Genomic DNA, 25,343 nt, shown 5'->3' with positions numbered 1-25,343 from the left:
CTCCTTGGAAGTCGGCAGATTCATTTTCATGGCAACAGCCCAATGTTGAAATCTATGGGAGCAGTAATTTTTCAAATTGACTGAATAACTAATCAACACTAAAGAAAGAGTTGCTGTCTTTCTTCAAGGCAGAAGCAATGAATTCTGACATACAATGTAGCAGGTGGTGTATAGGATAGGGTTTTTTCTTAGGATAACACAAATTGATACTTAATTTTGAGGCTTATGTTGAATGAATGTGGTGAAACATATTATTACGAACTGCATCTCCCATTCGTTTTGTTCTGAGAAAATGACAAACGATAAAATAATGAGGAATAAAACATCTTTTACACTTTATTCATGGTTATTCATTAATTTCTTAATTGTTTCAGGGTACAACGTCAGGAGGGTCTGCTTCCACAATGTCATATTTTATCTTGTGATATGATTTTTCAAAATGGTAAAAAAAAATAAAATAAAATAACAGGTCTGGTGTTAGCGCAGAAGTTCAAAGCTCCACCTGGAGCGCTATGGCGCCTCTGAGGGGCGGCTGAGAGCGATCACAAAGGGTCGGTGGCTGCACTTAAAACAGTTGAATCCGGAGCCTCGAGGAGACGTGCATATCATTGCTGATACTTCCTGGGGCGTCGTGTGTGAACCTGACTACAGTCTTTCCACAGACAGAAGCCCTCTGTTTGGGCGGAAGGCATTATAAATAAGTTTTCTGTTGAGATAGTTTGCAATTTCTCCCGTTTGCCTTTTTGTTTCTTCCTCCTCCCTAACCAACTGCCCTTCCTCTCCTACCACCTCCTGTAAGTTGGAAGCCATCAATTCATGTATTTAAATGTCCTTGGAAACTGAAAGTAATCTAGAAGGTTATTAGCATATTGTTATAAATGTTAATGGCCTGACACCAAGGATGGGCTTTTTCTTTTATGAGTGTTGTGAACACTGAGTTTAAATGGGGAAAATCTTCCCCATTCAGAGTGTCGCCCTGGCCCTTCATTCACATGTCAGGAGCCCATTGTGTGACCAAACCTTGTCAGAGGCTTCTAGATGTTTAGTGGCAGCAGCTTGCCATTGAGAGCTGGGAAGAAGGCTGCTGGGATGGCAGAAAGACTGGCCTAAGCAGCCAGGTGGTGGCCAACTGGCCAGTAACTGACAGACAGTGTAACCTAACGAGGCTGTACAGTTAGGCCTGCGTTACAAAAGGCCCACATGTGTCCTTAGCAAGCTTCATTAACTCTTTTGGCTGGGGCTCTACTCCCCTGACATATTAATTAGTTGCATTGCTTTCTCTTACTTCAACTTAACCTTTCTATTGGTCACTCAATTTGATCCATTGGAAGCATTTACAATAATATGTATGCAAAATTACCGGGAGAAAAAATAACTGTAGGAGGAATAAAATATTTTCTGTCACTGGACTGATTTTATATGAAACAATAATGATAAAATGAAAATGATTGATCATTAATATTTTACCCAGAAGGTTGGACTATTCCATATTGTTCATAAAGATAGGACATCAATTACTGTGTAATTATGTGCTGTGATCGGTATAAAATTCTCTTCCTTTCTTCTGTCTTTGTACTGAAAACAAAGGAAAATACTATAAAACAATATTTTGAGGCATTTTAGATTTTCTTAATGACCATAGTTGACCTGATCTTGGGATTATAAATTGATTCAGGGTTTTGAGTCATTTTCACAAATTAAAAAGTGTTAATGAAGGGAGGCTATTATAAATGTTTTTAAATTATACAAAGTACAGAGCATTAAGAATACAAAAAATGTTTCATATGTATATAGATAGATATAAATATAATATAACCATATTCACTGATAAAAAGTGATGCAATTAGTTGTGTGTAGTCTTTGCAATTTTACATTTCATACATTTATTACATTTCATAATCAAGTGCTATATCATATGAACTATGACTATAGACGTATCAGTATTAAATTTAATGATGGATGAACCTCATTTGTATTTGTTTTTCATTTTTCATATAGAACATTTCTTGGCACAGTTGTTCTAGAGATGTAAATTAATTTAGAAAAGTCCAAAGGCCAGAAATGAATTTTCTATATCTGCACTTGGAAAGCAATAAATCTTCAATGATATAATGCTTTAAACTTCTCACAGCAGATTAGTCACCTGTCAAGTCCACTGAGAGTAAATTCAGGCTTATTTGATCATATTATGTTTTGTGGGGTTTTTTTCCAACTCAAGCAGTTTTATTTTATAACCAATACAATATATTCTGAAGAAAGAAAAAAAACTACATAGGAACAAGTACAATGTGTTATTTGTGTGTTTATTGTTAAATTATGAGTTTTCCTTAGCTGTGTGAAATCAATCCTAAAAGTAAACTTTGCCATCCTTTGAAGCTGCATGACTAGAGAGAGAAAAGCTGTGTTCAAACCCGGTCATGAGCACTGCCCCTGCTTACTTTTCGATCAGCCTAATTATATTGTTCCCAGAGTAGTTTGTTAATGACTCTCATTCAGACTGCCTCTAAAATAAGCATGGCCAACATAATACCCATAGGTCCTTAAGAGCGGGAACTTTACAGACACACAGGTCCAGATTTGAATCCTGGTTCTTTGCCATGCATAGCTCTGTGGCCCTGGGGAACTTGCTAAGCCTTTCTGAGCCTCAGCTCTCTTGTCTGGAAAGCAATGAGAGCTACCTTGGGAAGTGATTTGGATAACAATAGCTCTTATTATTGTTTTCACAATAAAATTCTGAAAAATCATAGCATTAAGTCATTTCACAGAAATAAAAATACAATATTTGCAATTAAAAAATAGAAAAAATAAGCATATCTTAGGCAATTGTTGAGGTTTAAACCCATATTGGTTAGTTTTAAACCATATAAAAATAATATAGTGTCACAATTTAAGAAAAATAGATGATCCCTTAAATACTGGCTAAACAATGTTCAATAATACACAGAGGACTTTAAAATGCCTGTGGCAGTGCTCGCTTCGGCAGCACGTGCACAAGTGGAACGACACAGAGAAGACTAGCACAGCCCCTGTGCAAGGGTGACACGCACATTTGTGAAGCCTTCCATAGGTTTTAAGAAAATAAAATAAACAGAAAATACCTGTGGTAAGCACCGGCAGTCTGGCGGCACCTTCTTCTCAGGTGTCCTCGTGTGTATTTTGAGTGTATGTTTTGGGGAAACAGAATTGAACCTGGGGGTAGAAGCAAGAAAAAAGTATCCAGCTATTACAGAGAACAAACTCCAGAAGAATACTATGTAAGAAACATGACTTACAGAGATGAGTTGTTAATTGAAATGAATTGTTTAATTTGATAAGTGCACAAAATTATGTAAATTATCTGTTGGTGAAAGTTGCTCACTAAATGTCAAGGAGGCTCAGTGCTGGGTTATCTTCTCTTTGACCCTACGTGTTCCCATAAATTCACACAGTGAAAAAATATAGATAATAAAATCTATCTTTACTGTGTGAATTTTCTTCATAATCAGGAAGAAATCTGAATAGAACTGACCAAGGCATGGTGTGGTATTATGAATATTTGTTATTGTTTTTATTAGGGGAATATGATTATTTTCAGTTATATACAATAAAATCATCTGGACTGTGTTTGGGTTGGTCTTTTTAATCCATTTATAAACAGCATGTGCACTTACATAATTTGCACATCACTTCAGAGGGTAAGTTATGGAAAGATTGATTGGAGAGGGTATATTTTTATTGTATTCTAGAAAGTCTGTCATTTTTTTCCCCTAAGAATTCCTGTCTTGAATGTAAATCAGAATTTATCATTACCCTTAATTTTTAAATTATAAGCTGGAGCCAAAGTCGTGGAAACATGCATCTTGATAAAAAGTTATTCTTCCTTTCTTTCCTAAGCATCAGGTGAAATCATGAAACAAATATCAGAGTATGATATGTAGGGAGGTGGTAATACTTTGTAAAGGCAGGGAGTCTGTAAAGAACTTACACTAGTCAATTGATTCAAATGTCAAAAATTATAAGATTTTTTTGGTTCTTTATTTTTAAAAAAATCAAATGAACCTTTGTAAATTTGACAATGGCATTTGCAAAAGAAAAAGCCATGAGAGCATTTTCCGATATGAGTTTGTTTGTCTCAATTGAACTAGGTGTATACAGTAATAACATGCTCTGGCCCTATGCAATTCCGTTTTAATTAAACCAAGCTTTGAGAATGTGATGACAATAGGTTTTGTAAAGGGAAAAAATAGTGACTGCATTTTTTATTTGACCCTGAACCTTTCACCTGAAGAAATAAACAAAAGTTGGTTGTATTTGGCAATAGAATGTTGACTTTGAAAATATACCCTTTTTATTTGATGTGATATAAAATAATGCTTAAACAAATTGGGTCACAAGTGCCAGCACTTGATAATTTAAAGTGTTGTAAAAATGATTGGTGTTTACAAGTACAATTTGCTCCAGGAAAATTTGGCACCACTTTACCTTGGAAAAGTGTCAATATTTTATGATATATTTTATACCAGCCTTGCTCATATTACAAGATCTGTTCCAAGTACAAGTTCTTGACAACTTTCAACTATTCATTTAAAGTTGTGATTTACAGGTGCAGTGTAATTTCTGGTGATTTTTAAAAGCTCATCATTTTTAAAAACGAAAACACAGGAATAGGGATACGTATATATATAATGTGAGGTGTATTTTGAACTGTGTTGAAATATTATCTTTTTAAGGTTTTTTAATAAATAGGTAAAATCTTTTGTTTTCTTCTGATGGGGTTTTAAAATAACTATTGATAAATATTAGTTTGCACAATTATTCCATTTTAAGTATTTGATTCCTACAATTTAGTTATAATATTTTTCTTAAAGGGAAGTTTGTTATCTAAAAACTTTCTTTTGGTTTCAGAACCATGCCTGTGATTCTATTATGTCTCTTATATTCTGAAATTCCTGGTGTAAAGAAAAGGAAGTCAGAGGCAAAAGATGAGGAGGAAGACAAGGAAGAGGAAGAGAAAAAGGAGGAGGAGGAGGAGGAGGAGAGTTAGACCATTCTGTTCTCAGGACTGAATTTCTCCTTCTGACTAGGTCACTCTACCTTGTTGTTTTTTAAGTTTTTTGTTTGTTTCGGCCACCACCATCTCCAACCGATTCTATCTGGAGTGTAACTTCCTTTTTATTTTACATGCAAGTTTCACATTGGTTTTGAGAGGTAATTTTAATATTCGAATACAGAAACAAAATATTCTAGTATTTTCTTATTCCATTTCTGTGTTGGTGATGAAAATCTCAATACATTCCACTTTTTGTATATCCGTAGCATAGCACAGTTAAAAAATTATGGGTGTTCTAGTAAAAAACTTGACTTGGAGATAACTTTTTTTACTTATATTCTATATTCTTGTCCTAGTCACTTAACTCTCAGTCGATTAATTTGTAGAATGAGAGTAATAATACCCATCTCACAGAATTGTATGTGACACTAATTTGTAAAACTCTTGACAAATATTAGCTGCTCTAAAGATTACTCAGAACAGGGAGTTTCATAAATGTACTTAATTATAAGTACATAAATAAATGGATAAAATATTTTTCATTGTTGGAATTTTATGTGAATTGGAATTTATCTGCAATATACTATGAAAAAATGAATTGAGGGAAATAAATTCAAAGATCACTTTAAAAATAGTTTCAATTTTCTATGAAAATTAAAATAAAGACAATTTTTGAGTGTTTCAGACACTCATGCAACAACAAACACACACACAACACAGACACCAGACACATATAGCATACAATACAAGATTTTTCTAGACACTGATGAATAATTTGCATAATCAAAACACTTGCCTACATGTGGCATAGCAGAAAGGGCTGATGTGTGTACATGTGTCTCAGGTCTACCACGTCCCCAAATCATTTGTAACTTTTCTAAAGATTTGAAGAGTCACTTTTCTTTGTATGTCTGATTCCATATCTTAGCAAACACTTTTGCCTCGAAGACTGTGCAGAATGCAAGCCAGCTCCTGACAGCAGTTCTCAGCTGCAGGTCTGCAGGAGACACTCTGGGTGTTGTGCTTGGCTTGGTGTGCTGTGACAACTGAGTGCTGGAGTCCCCGGGGCTTCCGTGGGACTGTGAGGCTGATGCCTCGGACTGCCTGTCTATGTTGGAACTCAAACAATAAAAAAAGATTTATCTCTCGTACATCTGCCTTCTCTCTTTCAATCTGATATTCTCTTCCCCACTGGTAAGATTTCAGTCAACAGCTTCCAAGACTGTCACAGGTTGACAGTCCACTGCAGATGCGAAGGTTACCTCTCTCTATTTCTCCTCTAGATTTCCATTTTGTCCATGTTTTTGAAATTATCAGTTAGATTTAAGAATTGGTTTGTTACAAAGGATTTTGAAAAGCCACTCAAAATGACAGAAAATGTAAATAAAACCGCAAATATTCAAGTGTTAGTCAAATTAGTGGTTGTGAATTAAATGCACTATTTCACCAGAGGACCTGTACGTCTTCCTCTGGTAATGAAAGTGTGGCCCAGGCGGTAGTACTGAAAATGTTTTATATTTGTAGTCCTTGTTTTTTGGTGCTTAGTGTATATCCTTTTCTTCCACCCTCTTTTTCCTGACTTATTTTCTCTCTCTCCTTTTTAGATAGTGCATCGCTCAAGTAAATATTGATTGACTAATTTATTATACCCAAAATTTTCCACAAAGAGCAAAGCAAAATATAATAAGTTTTAAAGATAATGGAAGCAATATCTCCAAAAGGAACTAAAATATTGGAAAACATTCTAAGAGATGGACTGTATTATCCATTTACTCAAGTATATTTCTATTTCTATTTTAAATTTTACTATTGACACTTCAGCATGTCTATGGATAGTACTGAAATATTGAGAACAACAATTCTATTAATCCACTTTAAGGTGCAGTTTCTTTAAAATTATGATTCATAAAATAGTGTGAATTAGGAGTGAACAATATTTTGAGGGCTTATTATCCAAAGGGACATATAGCTTTTATATGTATGAATTTTTCAATTAATTTTTAAATATTTATTACAATTTATAAATGTGTTTGATTTCTATATGGTTTTCTTTTTCATTTGTAGAAAGATGGGAATAACATATAAACAGAATGTTGTTAAAGAACATAGGATTTAAAACATATTATAATTGATTTAAGAATTAGAATTGAAAATCTGTCACTGGAATCATGTGTCATTTCAAAGGCACACCAACTATTTTGAAAGAAAGTTTTGTTCTGAACTTTTAGACCTTGGGAAATAATGGCCCCTATGAATCCACTATTTATTACAATGCATGGCGCATTATCTATAAAGTTTGTGGATTAGGACAGATTTTGTATTAGTTATTTGGACGCATTGAAAAATCCATTTCAAGGATTTTTTTGTGTTTTAGGTATTGTTTATTCTTTCTGAATAATGTAATTTAATATTTAAATTATTAATATTTTTATGACTGTTCCAGTTTAAAGGATGCACATTTTTAAAAGCACTTTGAAAATTTTAACTTCCATTTGCTGCGATGAAGAGGAATCTAATGTTATATTTTTGTAGATAAGTAAAGAAAAATAAAGGATACATTTTTATATCAGTTGCTAGTTATCAATAGCATCTGAATCTTGAGACTAAAACCTTTCCTGTATGTTTAAAGTAAAAATGTTATTGCAGTTGGTCATGATATATCATACCATGAGAAAATAGTCAATAAATATGTATGGTATATAAACTATGATAGGGGTAATGTATTATTAGTGTGTGATGTTTTTCTAAAATCAAGGAATATAAATATATTACTTATATTTTATTTTAATATTGATTTGCATTTTCATGTTTTTATCTTGATGAATGTAATTTCTGCTAACTATTTTAGAAAATGTATTTGTGATTTCTTCCAATGTTGAATTATTTCATGTACATTTTCATGTTTTGCTAATAATGTTGTGAAATGATATCAGAGAAGGAAATGACTTGGGGGACTAATATGTCTTTTACTAATATTTTTCCTTGTTTGATTATGATTTCTATATCTGATTTTTTCTTTTCAATTATCATGGGGTGGGGGGGTGTAGACAAGGTTATCAGAGAAGGGCTTCTAAATAGGTCTAATTAAGGAAAAAGAAGGGGGAGTTTTAAGAATGAGCATCTGAGATTATTTCTGATAATCTGATTTTACTTCTGAAATAATAGAACGCATACTTCAGTTTCTAAGAAGAAAGAAACTGTGATATATACTGAAGGCCCTAATGATCGTTGGTCCAGACTAGTCCAAGGGGAATGTAAAAGGGTAAAGTTTGAATCTTCTCTCATCTTTGTTTGGATTGAGGTCACTGGTGGGGCAGAGCAGGGAACTATGTGGTTAGCTGTAGTGAAGACAGCCAATGCTAAGTGTTAGGTTCAAATGTTGCCAATATTTTAAAACTCTACTACAAAGGGAAAAAAAAGATCTTCAAAAAATGTGGACAATGAATTCCTTGTCTAGCTCCTTTTTGACTTTTTCTATTAACACATAGAGTCACAAACGGGTGTTACCAAGTCAAACATACTCACACTTGTAGCTACATGTTCCCAGCAGGGTTTCATTTGTGCTTAGTGCTGCGGTTTGGTGGAAAACCCTCTCATGTGTGTAGTTGTTTTCATTTTTGAGCCTGTCACAGCATGAAATCAGTGTCTCGCTGAGAGCAGTTTTTTTTTTTTTTTTTAATACCCTGAGATTTACAGGCTAAGTAATTTGAATGTCTGAATATGCAAGGATAGAGCTCAAATGTGGTTTGTTTATTCCTATCATTTTCTGTTATCAAAGACTAGAAAAGTTACAACAATGTTGTGCAGTTGATGTTTGGAGAACCTGTTCTTTTGTTTTTGTGATTTTCTAGGACAGAGTGAATGATTTCTTTCCTAAAAATCCACAAATGTACAATATACTAATTATAAGATATCCAAATAGCTGTGCACTCAGATAATGATTTCCATTAAAGCCCTCCTTTCCTTCCATATTTCAAAAATATCTTGGAGACATCAGTCTTGAATGTAAAATGTTTAGACATTGTCATTTATACAATTCTAAACCAAATGTTTCTTTCTTCAGTAAGTTTTCTACTCTACCATAAACTGAATCAGGGGTTAGTTACTCTTGATTTTCAAAGCTATATACTTAATTCCCCAAAGAGAAAGATGAGACCATGCCCTTACATTTACAGTGTGTATATTCACTGACTGACATGCGACAGGAGCACTGTTTAGGAAGCCCCAGCTTTATGATGCTTTGGGTCAAATGCTGTTTTGACATTATGCTTATTTTACAGTAATCGGCATATTAAACTGAGGAGAGTTTGTTCAAATATGCAAAAAATCAGAATATAAAAAGCTGCAGTTTAGTAGCATTGCAAGGCCAGGCAAGATTCAGGTTTACTTGCCTTGTGGTGCAGCTGATAAAACACTGGACTGCTTCCAAGATTCCTCAGCTCCAGCTTTGTCATTTATTTTTCTCTGTCATTATTTTTCACACACACACACACACACACACACACACACACACACAAAAGACTTATTTCCATGAAACTCTGAGGTGGTAAACCTGTACATTGCATGAAAGAAAAACAATTTTTTTTTTTTTGTAAGTTAAATGCATAGGGAAATAGTCCAGCAAATTCAATTTGTCTAGTTTGCTAAGACTTACTCATATAGGAGGAGCTAAAATATTTTTCAGAGTTAAAAAAAAAAGACATCTTTTCACAGCCTTTGAGATGTAGACAAATCAAGTGAACGGTTAACCACTTTACATGAAATATTGTCCATATTCTGTAACGTATAATAAGCAATTAAAATTTATTTTTACAGTTTTGAAAGTGCTTCTTTTTTATTTAAACATAAGTGTTCCTATGTTATAATCAAACAATTTATGTTTGACAAACATTAAAATAATCTCCTAGTTTTATTATTTAAACTACTTCCTTAACTTACCTGTTTTTGTTTATACTGAAGTTTATTATTTTTAGACTTTCAGTAAATGTACATGTAGTCATTGGATGCCTGCCTTGTTCTCAAACTGAAGTGAGTGTTTGGAAGTACACAGGAGAGTCCTGAGGAGATTACAGCCTGAGAAATTAGAGCAGAGACATTAAATAAATGAACGATGACTCTTCAGATTTCTACTGAAAAATTTTTTTTCTTACAGCAATAGGCAGCGATTATATACTGTGCTATATACATCAGTTTTGTACACAGATTGAAATTTTTGAGAAAACAGACATTCAAATAGATCTATTTGTTAGTAAAATAATAATCACCTCAGAAGAAGATGAAGCCAAATACATTTAAAAAAAATTTTGAAGACAGCCTTGACTGGCTTGGCTCAGCCTAGAGCACAGGCCTGTGGACCAAAGAGTCGCAGGTTCAATTCCAGCCTTGGTTGTGGTTCAGTCCCCGCCCTGGTCGGGGTCTTGAGGGAGGCAACCAGTAGATGTGTCTCTCTCACATTGATGTTTCTCTCCCACTCTCTCTGAAGATAAATGAAAAAATATCCTCGGGTGAGGATTAAAAACAAACAAACCAAAGACCATGTGATGGAAATGGTGGTGGAGATAGATCTTGAAGCACTTACTGCTGTATCATGTTTTAAACCTGTTTAAGACTTTCTAAATTTTTAGTGCAACAATCAGTAAGCATGCCTTCACTCTTATCCAGCAGTCGTTAAGGTATCCGTTTTAGTTACATAATTTGAGGGACACAGGGAATAATGAAAATTCCTGCTTCAAAATTATGAACGGTGTAAGACAATGACAGCAGGGCGTTAAGCCAAGTGCTGGCTCCTCTGATCAGACACGGAGCCCTGTGCCAGGGCACAGATCCTGGGCCCAAAATGCCAATGCTGTGAGCAAGTTAGAGGGAAAGTCTTGAGTTTGACCTGATTTCCCATTTTTAAAATTGTTATTCCTGAGCATAATACTGGTACCTTCTTTAAGAATTGCCCTGATGATTAATGAAAATGTTTATGTAAACTATGTAAGCAGCCATGGGCTTTTAGAGATCACTTGACAAATGATAATTATTATTTCCATTCTTATTTTTATATTTTTTAAAAATATGTTTTTATTGATTTTTTTTTTTTAGAGAGAGAGATAGAAACATGGATGTGAGAGAGAAACATGGATGGGCTGCCTCCTGCACACCCCCCACTGGGGATCAGCTGGAAACGGGCATGTGCCTTGACCCACAATCCAACTGGGACCTCTCAGTCCATGGGACAATGCTCAATCCACTGAGCCACACCTCCCAGGGCTATTTCCATGCTTATTTAAATAGTATTTCTCTTGCACTATAATTTTTCTCTTGCTATCACACATTTCTCTTCTATTCCTTTTTTCTTCACTTTTTCTTTGTGATTTAATAAGTCCCTTCTACTCCATTCCTTTTATTGAAAAGTAAACGCAGGGCTTGTGCTGCCTCTTGTTTTCTATAGTACGGGTGTGTCGTGGTGGTGGCAGTCCCCACCATGCCTCCGCTCTGAGAACATTCTTTCAATCGATTTCCTTGACATCTGTAACAGATCAGTGGGGAATGTGTAATTGCTGGTTGGGTAGCCTGTGCAGTGCAGGGAACATGGCTGTTCACCGTGGAGAGCAGCCCAGACTGAATTTTAAGTACACAGTAGTCCCCCCCCCCCCGCCATCTGCAGGGACACATTCCAAGACCACCAGTGGGTGCCTGAGCCTGAGAGGAGGGCCACATTCCACCTTTCACTCACACTTCAGGGAGCACTTCATGGCTTCTCTCTGGCACGTCCGAATTGCCAGCATCACTACTCCTGTGCTTTGGAGCTATGACTAAGTAAAGTGAAGGTTACTTGAACACGAGCACTGTCATACTGCGGCAGTCATCTGACACTTACAATGGCCTCTTGGTGACTAACGGGCAGAGCGTACAGAGCGCTGATGCTCGGCAAACACAGGACCCACATTCTGGGCAGGATGGGCAGGATGCACAAGGGGCAAGCTTCCATCACTAGGCAGAATAGCATGCTATTTAAAACAAATGAACGGTTCATTTCTGGGATTTTTCATTTAATATTTTTGGTGAACCATGAGTAACTGAAACCATGGAAAGTGAAACTGCAGATTAGGGTTAATTACTATATAAGGTGTCCTTTAGAATAGAAATGCATTAATAGTTTGGTGTCAGAGCTTTATAGTTTGAATAGATGTTCAACTGACTCTTTATATAGTCCACGTGGATTTCTACTCATTTCAGTAGTTTCCAAAGATACATCTTACATTACTGCAAGGAGAGGAAAGTGTTAAAGAATGTTGAAAAATAAAAGGGAAAGTCAATACATACACAAAATTTGAACAGAAGTGTGGCTTAAATTAAACAGTTTTTTAAATTATAGGTATTAAATGTGTGTATAATGTTTCTGCTTCACATGGTAACAGTATGTATGTATATGAAAATTTCTATGTAAACAACACAAGCTTAGCATATCCTTATACATTTGCAACAATGTCAGGGGAATAAGGTGTTCCTCACTCACGTTTTTGGAAACAAAATTAGAAAGAGGAAAATCATCCTATGTGATATAAAACTCCATGAATTGTACTTTATAGAATCACAGGGTGTACTTTACTTTTATATATATCTATATCTATATCTATATATCTAATCTTTTAAATGAAAACTGTGATGAATAGCTTGTGTTTGGATTAGAATACACAAAGCAGTCACTGAAACTTGTTAGAATATCAGACATTCCTAAATCTGAAAGTAAGACTGATTACAAATGTGATTTTGATTTGGAGATTCAAAGAGTTAATTTTGAAGTCAGGTTCCCAACATAATTCAAAGACGTCAAAATTGTTGATGATCGCCCTGGCCAGTTTGGCTCAGCGGTTAGAGCGTCGGCCTGCGGTCCCGAGAGACCCGGGTTCGGTTCCCGCTAAGGGCATGTACCTCAGTTGCAGTTTGTCCCCGGCTCTGGTCAGTCGTGCAGGTGGCAGCCACTCGATGTGTCCCTTCACATCGATGTTTCTCTCTCTCTCTGTTCCTCTCTCCCCCTCCTACTCTACCTGAACAAAAAATGGAAAAATGTCCTCGAGGGAGGATAAAAATAAAATAAAAATTGTTGATGATCACCCTGATAATTAAAACAATTGTTGACCTTCCACTATATGTATATTCAATGGCATCTATAGATTTAATTATTAAATGTGTACTTGTACCTCTGAATATATTATACACAAAATCAAATTTACATATAGATTAAAAATAGAACCACAAAAACTGAAATTGAATTTCTGATATATTCCCCCTGCCTCACATGCCTTACTGAGACCTTGAGGTGTGTTTATCCTATTTTGGGTAGTCCTTACTATGAACTAAATTTATATGTGAAGCCTAAATCCCCAATATGATGGTATTTGGAGGGGAGCCTTTGGAAGGTAACTAGGTCATAAAGATGGAAGCCTCTTGAACTGGATTAGTACCCTCATAAGAAAGAAAGGAAGGAGATAATCTCCATCTCTGCTGCCAGTCGTGTGAGGATACATCAAACAGACATACATCTGCCAATTCCTAAGTGGGTCCTCATTAGACACCAGATCTGCTGGCATCTTGGACTTCCCAGCCTCCGGAATTGACAGAAATAAATATTTGTTGTATAAGCCCCTGGACTCATGGAAATTTGTTACAATGCCCTGAGCTGGCTAGAACAACCCTAGATTATGCTTTGGGTGGGACCTAGAAGATTGGGTGTGTTCTCTCAATGCGTCACTCCATCAAACACCCAAAGATATGTTAACTTTATCCTCTTTGTGGGGTATCTTAAGCCTCCAAAACTTTAATATTTTCCATCTTGCACCTTTTCTTCTTCTCTATCACTTAGGTCCTTATCCAGTCATTGCCGAAAGTTTTGAAAAATGTATCCTCTTCTCTCTCTCTGTTACACACACACACACACACACACACACACACACACACAATTTCTCTCTATAGTGATTTATTTTGCTTTACAAAAAGTGAATTTGCTTATAGAAAACATGCATTTTGGGTCTTTTCTAGTAATATAATACTATATTTTCAAATAATTTGTTATTTTTAATTTATGAGCAGAAATCTTGAATTTGCAACTCTACATATTTTGAATGACTCAAGAAGTAGCTGTCTACTTTAGGAGTAGGGAGGAAGCTGCATATTTTTATACTGGTATTCTATCTGAAACTCCTTTGCAAAATTCTTAGCTTGAATAGAATTGTAACTGTAAGATTTGAGAGTCTGTGAATTAAACAAAATTATTGACCTCTAAGTGATCAATTAAATCTCCTATGAATATATAAATGTTTTAAGGGTGTAATTTTTACAATGGAGAATACTGTTTTCCTTTGCATTCCAGAAAGAAACATAAGGATAAGCATTTAAAATAGTTGAGTGGCTGGTTGACTTAAGTGACTTCATCAAAAAGGAGGCCCCTGCACAGCACTAGTATCTTAGGAAGTTACGAGCCACAGGGATTTCATGGCATCACAACCATCGTCCTCTATGCGTGCTTAAAAGACCTCCATTCATTGGGTTGGTAGTTTACATTGGCATTAATCAAATTACATTCCGGTTGTTTTGAATTTAGTTTAGATATGCCACAACTGATTCTACTTTCAATAATCATGTACAGAAATTACAAAGCAGCAGTCAGTAGAGGACTTTAAAATAAATGAGCACTGGAACAACTGAACTCTTATGTTTTTCGGGAATATAATCCGAAATATAAACACATGCTGAAAAGCTCTTTTAAAAAAATCAATAAAACATACTGTGCTCATGACACATTTTTTTTCATGCCAGAATTTCTAGTATCCCTTGTGATTGCCAAAACAAAATGAAATAAAACTCTTGAAAATGGAATAGTTTTACCATTTCCCTCCTGATTTTCGAATTAGCTAAGTGTTTCGCAGTAGGACGATGATGAGGAATCCTATGGGAAACAGGAGAGTAGGGAAAGGGAAGGCAGCAGGGAGGAACTAGGCTCCTAGGATCAAATCATCAACGTGCTCCTAAATCTGCTCACTGCCAACCAGGAGCTTGGTATCTCCAGTTTAAAAAGCACATTCTTGATTTCCATATGGTTAAAATAGAAGAACCAGTTTGGTATTTGCATCTTTCTTATTTCTAGATTATTTTGATTTGGTCTCTTAGCATTGTCTGCATAGGGGTACTGTGAAGACAGGGTATGGCTATGGGTGTGCACCTGTTATCAGGCGACAGCTAAAAACCTGAATCTTGAAACATTATGCTGTTTCTTAATATTTAATTCACGGTATAAAATAGTATCATTAATAAAATTATGAGAAAGGTCAGCAGAGTTCTACCTTTTCCCTTGAAAAAAAAGTCTGTATGTTTATTTTTCCCTCCTGAAACAGAACAAACATCATTTTAGGTTTTGGGAATGTTTTTTAAAACTCCAAAAGGTTGATTATCCTGCAGTCCCTTGATCTGTCTGGTGGCTGACACAGCACCAGTTTTAAATAAAATGAGCATTTAACTGGCTAATTATGCAGAAAGGGATTTACGTTTGATATATATTTAGTACATGAAAAAATAGATACTTCAGAATAGTTAATTAATTTACCAAATGTCACAGAGACATCATTAGAGCAGCATTAGAATTCAGTTCTCTCACCAGTTTCTCATCACTCTCACCCCTCAATATCTCACGATTGGCTGAAGGGCTATGTCTTTGCTCTAGGGCTAACACTTGAAGAAATGATGGAGAAGGTGGGATTTGAATAATCTAATTTTCTTTCTCCAGTTATACCCTCTCAACTTTCACCTCACGGGAGTCCTCACGGTTTCCACAGTCCTGCCTTCCACCCTGTATGTCCTCAGATCATTCTGGGCTCACATACTCACCCTATTATGCAATTGGGCTTAATATAATGTCACAGTCAGGATGTGGTCATTTTCTGTTGTCTTTTAAAAAGTAGTATTTTTAGAGGGAGATCATCTTTTTGTCAATCTGTCACATTTGAGGCGTATATAAACAGCTTATTTTCTTAGCAAGAAAGGTCTCCTTTCCTTTATTTCTTCCTCCCTCCCTTCCTTCCTTCATCTCTTCTCCTCTTCCTCCTTCTCTCCCTCCTCTTTCTCTATCGCTATCTCTCTACTTTCTATCAAGAGGTACAAGTCTACTGTCTGAAGTCTACTGTTTGTTCCTAGAAATGGAAACCTAAATCATGATATTATACTCTTCATTACCACAGTTGGGGCTTCCGTCTTTTCATATAAGCCTCGCTGTGGTTAAATTCTCTGTATTATCATTAGATACTGGTCTATTTGGACAGTAGATTGTGACTCCCTCTGGGGCTTGATAACTTTACCTTATCTGAGAGGCCCAGGGACCTGTCTAAATACCTCTGTTCATCTGTATAATGGTGTGAGCTTTACCTATCAACATATACCCCTGGTTTAATAAAATGTAGACCAGATAGTAAGCTTACAACTCAACCACATCTTAGTTTACTTATTTCTTTTAATTTTTTTTATTTCAAAAGAAAAACTTCTTAATCTTATGTTCTACTGTCACAAACTCAATTATGTGAAATGAGAAAAAGTCAGACTTCACATTGAGAAGTATTTTCTGATATTTTGTTAGTTGTGCTTGTGTAGTACTGCCAATTACATTTATTAGCTCTAAATATTAAACAGCTGGCAGAATTCCACTGTATATAAATAAGACATTTGAGACCTGGACAAGTGCCACTGTGAATGCAGCCAGCTGGTGCTTGTTACAGTTCCCTGCAGCCCAGCAGTGCTGATTCCACAGGACAGTCAGTGTTTAGGTAAATGACAATAGAAAAACATGTTGTACATAGGGAACTCTATAGGAAATTCCACTGTGTAGAAATATAACATTTCAAAGACTTGTTAAACCAAGGATATGATCCAATATGCACCTGTTTGCTGAATGTGTTGACTATTTTGTCACCTGAGCTATGTTTTTAATCTTAGTTTTCGGTGTGCCCATTTTCTAGAGACAAGTTATGCCATGCAAACAATTGCTGCCTGCTTTACTTTTCTTTTCTAATAAAAGTAAAGTTATTTTTTCCAGATTTCTATTCATCATGAAAATGTATTAAACTTAACGTGCAGTTTAGATTCTCACGTCATATGGTGAATTTATTCTTTTGGGATAGTACAGATTTTAAGTTTTTATTTTTACTAAGTTATCATGTACACGCTCTATCTTTGTTATTGAGTAGACACAAAAGCCCTTCATCATGTTATTACATCAAATTAACATTTTTAAATTGTAAATATATAACATCATTATGTTGGATAACATATGCAGATAAAGATTGGTATAGTGATTAAGATCTATGAATATAGTAAATATGAAGTAAATGTTAATATAGTTAAAGTAAATAAAAACTTTGGACTTATAATTACAATTCCAAAAATATTTCTTTCTTTTGGTGGGCTGTATAGTACTAGAAATAACTGATAAATACGCTAGAAAATATTAATTGATGTAAACATTCTGTGTGTGCGTTTTGTGGGTGTAACAATCTGAAGTAAGCAGCAGCTTTGCCACTGTAGGTATTTGTCTGAAATAATGGGCCTGACATAGCTCTGCAGCGTCCCTGAACGGATTGGCTTGAAGAGTGCAGTACAGCAACTCTCATGCTCTCATGACTTGTTGCAAAATTAATCTCTTGTATATTAACACCAAAAGTCTCTCAGCACTTCAATCATTTTTTGACAACTTTAAATACATTTTAAACTAAAATATATTATTAGTATACACTAAATAAAAACAAGCAATCTGAAGAAATACAGACTTTTAATGGGCAATATAAACTAGCTTATTTTATCCTAATGATAAAAAAGAAAGCTATCGATGAATGGCATTTTGTTTTTCATTTGCTTTGTGATTTAATGATTTGCATCAGAAAAAAAAAATGAATTCATTCTCTTTCATAGTTACCTCTTTAGTACTGACACATAATAGTTGCTCAATAAAATAGTTTTGAAAAACAATAGATGAAACACATCCAGTTAGGAATAAGCCAGCTAAAGTTTGCTTTGTCATAAGCACAGCAGTGACATGTGTTGCCAAAGGCAGTGACTCCGTCCTCAACCCTCACTTTCCTCATCTATTAGGAGCATTTGACAAGGTTTATCATTAATCTATCTTCTCCTAGGAGTTTTCTCTTCATCTGGTGTTGGAACACAATTTTCATAGTTCTCTTGTCTGACTTGTCACTTCCTTTTTAGGCTCTGTTTGCTAGATTCTTCCGGTATTATTGATTTCTAATAATTAAAGAACTCCAAACTCACTATTCAAATCTTTTCTTTCTACACTCATTTCCTAGCTAATGTCACCATCTATATCGTCACAAACCCTATTCACACTGTACTTGTCTTCATTGTGCTTCTGAATTTCAGACTCAGAAAGAGGAGAGCTTATTGTCATCTTCACTTGGAAGTCTAATAAGCATTCATAGTGAACATATCTAAAATACCTTCCTATCCATTCCCCACACCTGTTCCTACTGCAGTTAATCTGCTCCATCTTCATAAATACTTTTCTCACACCACTTAGCCCTCTGCCCATTACGGTTTATCTGCATCATGGTCCTTGACCACTAGGTCCCTTTACCTTCTTTCATTTTCCATTATCTGCTCTCTTTGATGCCTAGAAAGTAAAAAGTAAAAATCCCATAGAACTTCACACTTTGTGTTCGTTTTTCAGTGACTCTATACCCACTCTTGAATATTCTCTGGTGCATAATCAGCCCTCAGTAAATACCTTTGAATGGATTGAATGCAAGCCTGTAATGAGTGCTTCTTTCATTTTCTACCCAGACCAGAAACTTGTACATAGAGTGCAGTTGTTAAATGGATTCCAGTCTGCTTAGAAAACATTTATAAGATTTTCTGAAAAGAATAATTTTGAGTCTTTCTCAAGAGTATGAAGAAGACTAAGCAAGAAGAACTGATCACACATTATGAAATGAGAAACATTCCATACACTGTAAGTGATACAAAGTGGGATGGATTATAGTATTAACGTCCCAACTTTCATTGCATTAGCATTACTATCTTATCCTTTATTCCAAGTGTATTATTTAAAACTATAACAAGAGACTTAGCTAGTAGTTATACTCAGAGATACCTTTCTCTCCTTGAAAATTTCTGGTGTCCAGAAGATGTTACTTTCACCTCTTCAATGCACCATATCAACCTGCTCTGACACAATTCTTTTTATTCTCAAAAATAACACTTGCTTTCATTTGCAATATTTTTTCCACATCAGTTAGTCTTTTAAAACAGTTACTATAAATACTCTATTTTTAACAATGGAATGAATAAGAAGACATTAATTTTGCTCAATATGCTCTGCAATTTATTATTATTATGTCTTCCTTTGGGCAGTAGCTCTGCTATTTTCTACACAGATATAATAATGGAAAACAAACTTTAAACACAGCTAGTTTTATTTGGAAGCATAATTTCAACAGCTGAAAACAGGTCTCTCATTGTACAAAAACTTGGACTCTAGGACACTTCCTGCACACCACTATTAAACATCCTCCATCTGCAACAGTTCAAGGTTTTACTGCTTAACTATTTCATGACTACTTAACCTAAAACCTATATCTCTTCTTTGATATATTTTACATATTGTATTGAAATCAGGCCACACTTATCTTTTAAACGTTTGCTAGAAAATACTAACAAAAAATATTTAATTGCTCTGGACCAGTTTAATAATTGTAATAAAAAGGTCTTAAATGTTTTTTTCCCCAACTCTCTTAAAAAAAAAAAAAAAAAAAAGTCTACTAGGCATATCTATAAAAACAGATGAACCAATAATTTTGGAGAAAATAATAAATCAATTAATTGGGCACCTATAAGTATAAACATTATTTGAATATTAAACTTTCAAATTTTGCATACATGTTATTCCGTGGTGTATTCTTTGCTAAGGTTGCTGTACCAAAGTATCACAAACTGAGTGGCTGAAAGAAAAGAAATTTATTTTCTCACGAGCTGAAAGTCTCGGACCATGGTGTTGACAAGGCTGGTTCCTTCCACGGCCTTGGGAAGGATCTGTTCCAGGACTCTCTCCTTGGCTTGTAGATACCTGTCTTCGCCCTGTGCCTTGGTCCATGTCTGTGTTCAAATTTTCTTTGTATAAAGATCCAGTCCTACTGGATTTGGGCCCACCCTAAGAACCTTATCTTAATGTTCTTATCTCTTTAAAGATCCTATCTCCAAATATGGTTATATTCTTAGGGTACTCGGGGTTAGGACTTCATTTTATGAATTTGGGAGGGGGACCAATTCAGCCCATAAGACATGATCAAATGTTCTTTTTATTGGTAAAATTAAACTATATGGTTCCTCTTTTATTAGTTGAGCAAGTACTTACTGATGGCCCCTACAAGGTATCGTGAGATTAGGAGATGAGAGCAAACGGAATAAAGAGGACTTTCTTCTCTAGCTTCCCTGAGGGTCCATGGAGCCCACCCGGCGCTGTGCCTTTGCGCCATGTCCCTGCAGGCGTGCGAAGGTCCGAGCGCTGGGCTCTGGGCAGCGCCGCTCACCTCGAGGATCGCACGTTTACCGTCCCGGAAGCTGTAGCCTGTCGGGAGAAGGCGGTTTAAGCAAATCAGAGCCCCGGGAGGTAATAATACAACAGAACAGTTTAGGAGGTAATGGAAGTGCGCCGAGGAGGCGGGCTCAACCGTAGCGGCAGGGAAACAAGTCCCAGCAGACGAGTGTCGAGTGTCGCACGACCTGGACGCGAAGAGAAGCCGCAGAGCAGGGAAAGGGCAGGTTTTCATTTCTGTGTAAGTGGGAGAGTGGCTCTGAAGCGTCTCTTGGAACTGCCTCTCCCCCCAGAAAGAGCGAACAGCCCACGGAAACCGGAAGCAGCGCCAGGGCCACCGGAAGAGAGGGAAGAGCTGGCCCAGAGCCGGCGCCGAGTCCGCCCGCCCGCAGGGTCGCCCTGAGCTTTGCGGGCCTAGCGCCTTGGTCTGCCCGGGCCACTCATTGGCTTTAACCCCACGGCTTCGTTTTGAGGGTTATGTTAGATTATACAGTGTACTTATAAAAATCTATAAACTGTAGACTTAATATTGTTTTTCTTTAATATAGTCCTATAATCCTTACATGCCTAAAATTGACTCTTATTCAGAATATTATTTTGTGCAATAAAATTTTCAAACAAAAAATAATTCTTTAATGTCAAAAATTTTAAAAACAAAGAACATTTTTCTATTGACGAATTAAATAGGTTTATCAAATTGTATTCAATTGGTTGCATATTTTTAAAAGGATCATAATATAAAGGACAAACTGGTACATCTTACCATGTGATGCTGTATAGTTCTAGATGCTGGAGGCATGTACTATTGGGAAAATAATATTGAGAGATACACTATTGCTAATCCAACACAAACAATTGCTTTTAACTATATTCCAACTTTAGCCTCAGTCAGGAGCAGACACTGATCATCAGCTGTAATATTTGAAGTAGAATTTAGAGAAATATTCTCAACTATATTTTGGCACATCTATTATTTATATTTAAACTTTAATGTTATCTGTGAATATTCTCGGATACCTTTTGTAGAAAATTGGACAAAAATGTACTGGGATAATAAGTAGGGTGTCATAGCATGCAGTTGTGGTTTATATTAATACAATACTGGAGCCACAAAATAATATGTTCTGTTAAATACCTTTCTTATATGAACCATTGATAAGATTTGTGAATACTTGAGATACTACACATCAATCAATGATCAACTTGTTAACAAACAAAATAAGAATTCTGGCCCTGGCTGGTTTGGCTGTGGTCCAGAGAGATCCCAGTTCAGTTCCCACTAAGGGCATGTACCTCGGTTGCAGTTTGTCCCCAGCCCTGGTTGGGTTGTGCGGGTACAACCACTCGATGTGTCCCTTTCACATCAATGTTTATCTCTTTCTCTCTTCCTCTCCCTCCCACTCTATCTGCACAAAAAACAAAAAAAATGTCCTCGGGTGAGGATAAAAAACAAAACAAAACTCAATAAGAATTCTGTTACTTAAGTAATTAGCCATGGATTTTGAATTCAATTATTTAAAGTTCAAAATTGCTCTGATGATAATTGATAACTGCTCCCCTGACAGTGAGTTTGGCTTTACTGTGTGAAAAAGTGTCATACTAATTTGATAAACCTATTTAATTGTTGTTAGGAAAATGTTTTCTGTTCTGAATAATTTTGATATTGGACCAATTACTTTTTGTTTGAAAATTTTATGGCACAAAGTAATGTTCTGAGTACACATCATCTAACTCTTTAAGTGACTTCCTGTATGTTTAATTGATATATAAATATTAGTAAATAATCTTGTATCATATTCATTTTTCCCCTAAAATTTTATGAACACTCCATATATTAAACTTATTTTTAATCCTGAACAAGTGGTTGAAATCCAATTTATTTCATTGCTACAGCTTCTAATCACATTCACTTTGGGTTGTGAAGCTAACATAGTATATATTGCAGAATACTCTAAATATATAGCTCATATATATTATAATCATATGATAATTTTCATAGTGGAATATCTATCCCTTTTAATTTGCTTACAATTGTCATTAGGTCAGGATTGAAATAGGATTAAGTCTATTCTCAAACATTTTTCCAGAAATGTAGCTTTTTCTTTTAAAAAATACTATTTAAAAATCTGTTAATATATACTATAAAATACATAAATTGATACACTTAAACATGAATTTTCAATAAGGCAATAAATTTCATCTAAAAATATAGCAATACCATGTTCACACATTTGTTTCAAAGCCATTAATCTTTACCTGTAACTGAGAGGAATTTCCAGTTAAAAATGCCACATGGATTACTAGTGAATCAAGTTTCTATCAAAACTGACTTTAAAATCACCTCTTTCTGTCTTGCAAATACATTATGGTATATTGTCACTAATACTGGACTGTGAATAAGATCCAGATCTTGGATGGTCTAGGTTGGACCCTTATTAGCATTTTAACATTGAACATTTTTATCTCTTTCTCTAGATGTTAATTTATTAATTAGTAAAGAAATTCTCAAGTTCTCCTTATGTGATAAAATGCATTATTCCAGGCTCTGTTTGACAATAAAATTGTTTTTAAAATATACAATTACTGTAACTTCTTCTTGGCTGTACCCTCCTTAGTTCTGTAAAGTTTGGCAAAAACTTCTGCTACCTAAAACAAAAATAAAAAACATTTCTTATAGTCACCAATATCCTTCTGCTCATCAGTTTATTCTTCTCAGACTGTATATTTTTTTACTCTGTAGTAAATACAAATTTTTTGAAATTCTCTCTCCTCTAATAATGTTGACATTTTCTGTTTTTCCTGCTCCCACCTCTGAAATGGCTCCATTCATAGTATTTACCATGTTTAACTTAAAAAACTGTTTTCGATGAGGAAAACATTTCAATATGTATCCTTTGAGGGGGCAATTTTTATATTTTAATTTATTTCATCAACTCATCTCTCTTTCTTCCCTCTTAAGCATAAGCATTTTAAAATACAGTTTCTGAAATTCTTTATTTGTTTTTTTTCTTTTTCTTTTTAATCATCTTAAATATTTCCAAAGTTTTAATTAGGCCACTCCGAAATCTGAATTTTGACTTCTGTGCTTTCCTCCTCCTGACTGCTGGATGACCTTTCCAACTCTTGACAAATCTTTGTCTGTATTGACATAGCAGACTCTGCTTATGTTAAACAGAACTGATCCTTTCTCTCCCCCGTATTGATGCCTCTCTCTGCTAATGACTGTGTTTAAGACAGACTAGTGGCAAATAAGAAAAGCTTTGTAACTAGAGTTCTGGGTTTGAATCCAGACTCTACCATTTAGCAGATACCTGACTGGGGGCAACTTATTGAATCTCAATACTAAGCTTCATTGGTGTCATTTGTAAAATTAGTTGATAACAGCAATTGCTGAAAAGGGGTTTGGGCAAGGGTAAATCATGATTCATTGCCAGGAAGGCCCATTACTAGTAACTTCTACATACAGTTGTCAATATGATAATCAAATATTAGCTTATAAACTTAGAGTCATTTTCAGGCTTTCAATTTTCTCAAACCAAATATTCATCAATTGCCAAGTTTTTATCCTGCCCCTGAAATATTGCTGTCATTAAAAAATTAATTCATTCATTTGCCCATTCAGTGAGTGGATTATGTGGAACTGTGCTGGATGCTAGGAATCAATAATGAGCCAAACGGGCAAGATCTCATCAGCCCTCTCACAGCTAACCACAGTAATGCTGATTCGTCTCCCTCCGCTTCCCTCCAGGGCATCCTGAACACTCTTGTCAATGTAATGTCCCTAAATCTCACCTTTGTTTGAAACGCTTGAGTGATGAAAGAAACCCAGTTACATTCTAGACCATCTCACACGATCATTCCTACTCCGATTTTTACTGTTCTCTTTATAGTAATGTGTGATCCTATGAAAAGGTGAGTCTTGCCAGTCCTCCACTCAGATCCCAGGCTCAGCCCTAATCTCCAACTCTCCTCTTCCTCCCTCCGCCCTGGCCACACTCGATCCTTCCTCTTCCTGGGGCATGTCAGATACACTCGTGCTTTGTGGTTTCAGTACTCCAGATAACTCAAGGCCACACTCGATCCTTCCTCTTCCTGGGGCATGCCAGATACACTCGTGCTTTGTGGTTTCAGTACTCCAGATAACTCAAGGCTTTGCACTTCTATTTCATTGGCATCGAATACTCTTTCCTGATGTATCCATACTCCTCAAATATCAGCTTTGCAGTGAAGTCTCCTGCTCTGAGCCCTTCCTCCAGGTTTTTATTTAAACATCACCTTTCAGGTGAGGTCTTCTGGGGCCATTCTTTTTAAAATCTCTCCCTCCTCTCCACATACACAGCTGTCCCCTATCGCTTGTCATATATATATATATATATATATATATATATATATATATATATGCACACACACACACACACACACACACACACACACACATATATAAACATTTTGTCCTGCTATACTTCCAGTACCTAAACAAGTCTCTAGTGCATGACTGGTATGTAACAAATATGTGTTGAATTAATCAGTGAAAAACTGGCTTCATTTCTCTCTTAGTTGCTTCATGATAGAACTTAAAAGATTGAACTTAAAATATATTTTGATTATTTTATAAGAAAAATAACTGTGTATTTCAATTACATTTTTAGGTAATGAAGCTTAAGCTGAATAATAGTATTTGCTTCCTGTTTACCTCGTGCAGCATACTGTTTAAGACAGACGGTCTACTTTTGTTTACAA

The 25,343-nt window shown here is 35.5% G+C and overlaps 1 protein-coding gene and 1 non-coding gene across 3 annotated transcripts in view; both read left to right on the top strand.

Moving 5' to 3' along the window:
* Positions 1–25,343, top strand: part of EPHA3 (EPH receptor A3) — a 347,739-nt gene that overhangs the window by 60,829 nt on the left and 261,567 nt on the right. The gene's annotated exons all lie outside the window — the stretch shown is intronic.
* LOC118617951 lies at positions 2,968–3,071 on the top strand. Its single transcript, XR_004956907.1, has one exon. It is a non-coding gene; the product is annotated as a U6 spliceosomal RNA (small nuclear RNA).

Source organism: Molossus molossus, unplaced genomic scaffold (assembly GCF_014108415.1).
Source record: "Molossus molossus isolate mMolMol1 unplaced genomic scaffold, mMolMol1.p scaffold_m16_p_5, whole genome shotgun sequence".
Taxonomy (NCBI): Eukaryota; Metazoa; Chordata; class Mammalia; order Chiroptera; family Molossidae; genus Molossus; species Molossus molossus.
This window is presented reverse-complemented; position numbering and strand designations above follow the sequence as displayed.